The sequence below is a fragment of the Taudactylus pleione genome, unplaced genomic scaffold (assembly GCF_031769625.1).
Source record: "Taudactylus pleione unplaced genomic scaffold, aTauple2 ptg000685l, whole genome shotgun sequence".
In the NCBI taxonomy this organism is placed as follows: Eukaryota; Metazoa; Chordata; class Amphibia; order Anura; family Myobatrachidae; genus Taudactylus; species Taudactylus pleione.
The window spans coordinates 5,381,859-5,388,506 of record NW_028285087.1 but is presented as its reverse complement, the minus strand read 5'-3'; the positions used below and the strand labels follow the sequence as shown (position 1 = coordinate 5,388,506).

Genomic DNA, 6,648 nt, shown 5'->3' with positions numbered 1-6,648 from the left:
GTCACAGTGTGGTGTTTGCAGAAGGGCCGGCCTGTAGTTTTGGGGAGTATATTTAGCTTATTTATACTATAGAGATTTTCCATGCATAAAAAAAAAAAAGTGTGAACAATTCCATACAACTGACAGCATGAAGTCATAAGTAAGTTACTGACAAGTGCACATGCAACACTACAGACAATGCTGGTGACATGTCTGTATAAGTAGTAATAGACACACACACACATACACACCCATCCTTTTATTTCCTGGCTCCTGTTTTCCCATTTGCAAACTGCTTTGCATTTAAGCATTTAACTCCAAATCGGCTTTTAGCCTCATTCCTCCTCCTCCTCCAGCCCCCACCCGTCTGTCTCCCCCTCCCCAGAAACGTCTCATACCTCGGCAGCAGAGAGAGGATACGCACAGGGCAGGTGGGAGCACTGGAGCAGTACCAGGGGCAGGACACAGGGGGCCTGGAATAGGGGCTCTCGCAGGTGAGGTGAAAGGGAGGCACAGAGAGGGGAGAGGAACCCGGCCGGACAAGTGCACGGGGAAGGGGTGCAGCGAGGAGAGGCAACAGGTGGACACGAAGGTCCAGGAGGCCAGCACAGATTGCAGGAGGCAGTAAAACTGTGCAGGGGTAATAAGCAGACTGGAGGGGGCAGCAACACTGTGTAGTACCCGGGAGGAGTAGCACAACCGTGCAGGGGTAAGAAGTACCCGGGAGAAGTAGCACAACCGTGCAGGGGTAAGAAGTACCCGGGAGGAGTAGCACAACCGTGCAGGGGTAAGAAGTACCCGGGAGGAGTAGCACAACAGTGCAGGGTACCCAGGAGGAGACAGTGATAAAGTTTTGGGAGTAATAGGCAGGAGGGGCAGTTTCATAGGTTGGGTAATAGAATCAGCCTATTGGAGACTGTAGCAGAGTAATAACAGCTGACAGAAGCGGGATCCTTCCTACACAGGTAAGAGATAACTGTATCTTGTGTTTTTTTTTTTTATGGGACATGTGTTGGATGTTTAGCACTGATGTCTGCTGGTTATAACTTTGCATGTGGTGTTCATACAGAACTGGAGAATTGTGTGCATCTGTACATCAATGGGTTACATTGTACACTACACCCCACATCATCCTGACCCCTGGGCACACTATTACTGTTCTGTTACACTCTATACTAATATAGAACACTACACCCCACATCATCCTGACCCCTGGGCACACTATTACTGTTCTGTCACACTATGCTAATATAGAACACTACACCCCACATCATCCTGACCCCTGGGCGCACTATTACTGTTCTGTTATACAATGCTAATATAGAACACTACACCCCACATCATCCTAACCCCTGGGCGCACTATTACTGTTCTGTTATACAATGCTAATATAGAACACTACACCCCACATCATCCTAACCCCAGGGCGCACTATTACTGTTCTGTTATACAATGCTAATATAGAACACTACACCCCACATCATCCTAACCCCAGGGCGCACTATTACTGTTCTGTTATACAATGCTAATATAGAACACTACACCCCACATCATCCTAACCCCAGGGCACACTATTACTGTTCTGTTACACTCTATACTATTATAGAACACTACACCCCACATCATCCTGACCCCTGGGCACACTATTACTGTTCTGTTACACTATGCTAATATAGAACACTACACCCCACATCATCCTGACCCCTGGGCACACTATTACTGTTCTGTTACACTATACTATTATAGAACTCTAAACCCCACATCATCCTGACCCCTGGGCACACTATTACTGTTCTGTTACACTCTATACTGTTATAGAACTCTAAACCCTACATCATCCTGACCCCTGGGCACACTATTACTGTTCTGTTACACTATGCTAATATAGAACACTACACCCCACATCATCCTGACCCCTGGGCGCACTATTACTGTTCTGTTACACTCTATACTGTTATAGAACTCTAAACCCTACATCATCCTGACCCCTGGGCACACTATTACTGTTCTGTTACACTATGCTAATATAGAACACTACACCCCACATCATCCTGACCCCTGGGCACACTATAATGGTGCATACACACGGTCAGATTTTTCTTCAGATCTGAACGATAACTATTTAAAAAATCAATCAATCGTTCATATCTGAAGGAAAATCTGACATCTGAACGATGCGCGTTCCCGATGGTCAGATAACGATATCTGATGTGTTTGCAGTCAGATTTGGACGATTCCATTCATTTTAATGCAGTCAAAAATCGTTCGTAGTTCAAATCCGTCAAATCGTTTATCAAATGCCAGCGTTTTTCAACCACTGTGCCGCAGCCACGAGCGCTTGTCAAGTGTGCCGCGGCGGTCAGCTCATGTAGTGTGTTTTATTCCTGTGGAGGCCAATGTAGTGTGTTGTATTTCAGTGGAGGCCAATGTGTGTGTGTGTGTGTGTGTGTGTGTGTGTATTTCGTTTATGTGGGAGCCAATGTGTATGTTTTTTCATTGGTCAAACTCTGGGCCTGATTCAGACCCGTTTGCTGCCGCTGGCCGCTCGCAGGGTTTGTGGGCGTTTTTTGTTTTCTTTTGTTCTCCGGCCTCTCGCAAAGCTGTGGGAGGCCACCCACAGCTTCTGTGAGCGGCCAGGAGACCATCGCGATAATCGCGACCATCGGCCTTGCGACGAGACCCTACGGTAGGGTCTAGGCTGCTGCAAGGCCGAGTGGACTTCCTGCTCTAATAGAGCAAGAAGTCCACTACTGACATCAGTAGTGATGTCAGTTAGACCTAAGGGAACGCCTGCGTTTGTCCAGCTACCCGCCCACAAAACGGGGCGAGCTGTCACCATCGACAGCCGCCCCGTCTTGTTGCGAGCCCGTAGCGACTGAAGTTCAGTTGCTTGTCGGGTATCGCGCACGATGGATGCGGCGTATGCACAGTGCACAAACATCAGGCCGCTTGCGAGCGGCTCTGAATGAGCTCATCTGTGCATCGCCGTATAGTGTGCCTTGGCAATTTTGTGTAGTGTGCCACGAGTTGAAAAAGGTTGAAAATCACTACTCTATGCTAATATAGAAAACTACACCCCACATCATCTGGGCACACTATTACTGTTTATTTTTATTACCAGTTATTTATATAGCGCACACATATTCCGCAGCGCTTTACAGAGAATATTTGTCCATTCACATCAGTCCCCGCCCCAGTGGAGCTTACAATCTATGTTCCCTATCACATGCACACACACATACACACTAGGGTCAATTTTTGTTGGGAGCCAATTAACCTACCAGTATATTTTTGGAGTGTGGGAGGAAACCGGAGTACCCGGAGGAAACCCACGCAAGCACAGGGAGAATATACAAACTCCACACAGTTAGGGCTGTGGTGGGAATTGAACCCACGACCTCAGTGGTGTGAGGCAGTAATGCTAACCATTACACCGTCTGTGCTGCCCATCTGTTACACTCTATACTATTATAGAACACTACACCCCACATCATCCTGACCCCTGGGCACACTATTACTGTTCTGTTGGACAAGAGCTTAATACAATTCTATTACACTGTATACAGACATAGGACACTACAACCCCAACATGACCTGACCACTGTACATGACCATAATACACATCTATTACACTCTATACAGACATAGGACACTACACCCCCCGACATGGCCTATACACTGGACATGACCATAATACACTTCTATTACACTGTATACAGACATAGGACACTACAACCCCAACATGACCTGACCACTGTACATGACCATAATACACATCTATTACACTCTATACAGACATAGGACACTACACCCCCCGACATGGCCTATACACTGGACATGACCATAATACACTTCTATTACACTGTATACAGACATAGGACACTACAACCCCAACATGACCTGACCACTGTACATGACCATAATACACATCTATTACACTCTATACAGACATAGGACACTACACCCCCCGACATGGCCTATACACTGGACATGACCATAATACACTTCTATTACACTGTATACAGACATAGGACACTACACCCCCAACATGACCTGACCACTGTACATGACCATAATACACTTCTATTACACTGTATACAGACATAGGACACTACACCCCCAACATGACCTGACCGCTGTACATGACCATAATACACATCTATTACACTGTATACAGACATAGGACACTACAACCCCAACATGTCCTGACCGCTGTACATGACCATAATACACTTCTATTACACTGTATACAGACATAGGACACTACACCCCCAACATGACCTGACCGCTGTACATGACCATAATACACATCTATTACACTGTATACAGACATAGGACACTACACCCCCAACATGACCTGACCACTGTACATGACCATAATACACATCTATTACACTGTATACAGACATAGGACACTACACCCCCAACATGACCTGACCACTGTACATGATCATAATACACATCTATTACACTGTATACAGACATAGGACACTACACCCCCAACATGACCTGACCACTGTACATGTCCATAATACACATCTATTACACTGTATACAGACATAGGACACTACACCCCCAACATGACCTGACCACTGTACATGACCATAATACACATCTATTACACTGTATACAGACATAGGACACTACACCCCCAACATGTCCTGACCACTGTACATGACCATAATACACATCTATTACACTGTATACAGACATAGGACACTACACCCCCAACATGACCTGACCACTGTACATGACCATAATACACATCTATTACACTGTATACAGACATAGGACACTACACCCCCAACATGACCTGACCACTGTACATGATCATAATACACATCTATTACACTGTATACAGACATAGGACACTACACCCCCAACATGACCTGACCACTGTACATGATCATAATACACATCTATTACACTGTATACAGACATAGGACACTACACCCCCAACATGACCTGACCACTGTACATGATCATAATACACATCTATTACACGCTATACAGACATAGGACACTACACCCCCAACATGACCTGACCACTGTACATGATCATAATAGAGTTCTATGACACCCCAGATGTGATCTCATCCATTATTGCTGCAGTTGCGCCAAACGGCCCTTCTCGGTCCAGACTGACTCCGTCTGCTGTGAGCGTCTTTTTCACCAGAAAATGTGTTTTATGGTGGGTACACACTGGACGATGTGTGCCATGACGATATATCGTACTATGGGTACACATCAAAACGATGTAATGAACAACGGAATGATCATTCGTTCCATCCTTCATTAACATGAGTGGGGCTGCATGCGTTATCGTCGGGTTTGATGTGCAGCACATCAAACCTGATGTCGTTGCATGCGACCGCGGATGCGCACAGTGAGCACGATTTGTCACTCCGATTTGCCCAAACAATGACATCGTCCCAGTGTGTACCCAACATTAGTCGCAACAGGTGGATGGGACTGCACTGATTTATCTGATATGTGATACTTGTATACCTACAGCAGGCATGTATTACACAGAAATACCAACCGGGCCGAATATTCAAGGTCTGTAGCTCCATACACACGGAGCGATCAGACAACGATAACGATATCGCTGTCTGATCACCCTGCGCCCTCCTGGTGTGCTGGATGATTGATATCGATCATCCAGCACACCACCAACTTACCAAAGACTATATCGACCCGCGGTCAACGATTGCGGGTCCCTATCGAGCAAGTTGACCTGCATGCATGGGTGATGGACGATATCGCTATCGTCCATACGTGTTGGCGCATCACAAGTAGTTGGTGGGTTGGAAGGGGCCAAAAACATAACGATATGAACAATATCGTTATAGTTCAAATTGATCAATTTTATCGTACCGTGGGCCTGATTCAGACCCGATCGCAAGCTCTGAGCGCTCGCAACCGGGTCGATGGTGGCCCACAGCGCATGCGCATGATGGAGCCGGCTCCGTCGTGCGCATGCGCGAGACCTGGCTAGCGACGGGCACTCCGTCGCTCTGGGTCTTGCAACAAAAGGGGCGAGCTGTCGATGTTGAGTGACAGCTCGCCCCCTTTGGTGGGCAGGCCGGGGGGGTGGCTGCCCAAACGGAGGCGTTCCCATGAGAACGCCTGTCAGTGGGGCCGCCCCCAAACGACATCACGAGTGATGTCAGTGGAGAGATACCGGCTCTGTTAGAGCCGAAATCTCTCTGGGGCTTGCGGCCACGAGACCCTACCACAAGGGTCGCAAGCCCGATGGTCGCTCGCTGTAGCTGTGGGTGGTCACCCACAGCTAGGCGAGCGGCCAAGAGGCCGTTCTAAAAAAAACCGAAAGAAAACCCGGCCCTGATTCAGAGCGAGCGGGTCTGAATCAGGCCCCGTGTGTACGCAGCTAGAGTGCGGGCAGCAAGAAAATGCAATGCCCCCCCTGTATTAGAGCCCCTTATGTAATGCCCCCTGTATTAGAGCCCCTTATGCAATTTCCCCTAAAGTAGTGCCCATTATCCAATGCATCTGTATTAGAGCCCCTTATGTTGTGCCCCCAGTAATGCCCCTAGTAGTGCCCCTTTTGCTTTTGTCCCTATCAGTGTAGAATAGGCCCCACTCCCCACAGTGCAGTATTTGCCTCTCTTCACGCTGGCCGTTGGGCACCGCTCCAGTCCACGCCGT

The 6,648-nt window shown here is 47.6% G+C and overlaps 1 protein-coding gene across 1 annotated transcript in view; it reads left to right on the top strand.

Moving 5' to 3' along the window:
- Positions 1–236: 236 nt before the first annotated feature.
- GNB3 (G protein subunit beta 3) overlaps positions 237–6,648 on the top strand; it is an 83,660-nt gene continuing 77,248 nt past the window's right edge. Inside the window, exon 1 of the mRNA XM_088456062.1 lies at positions 237–944. The gene's annotated coding sequence lies outside the window, so the exon portion shown is untranslated. The remainder of the gene's footprint in view (positions 945–6,648) is intronic.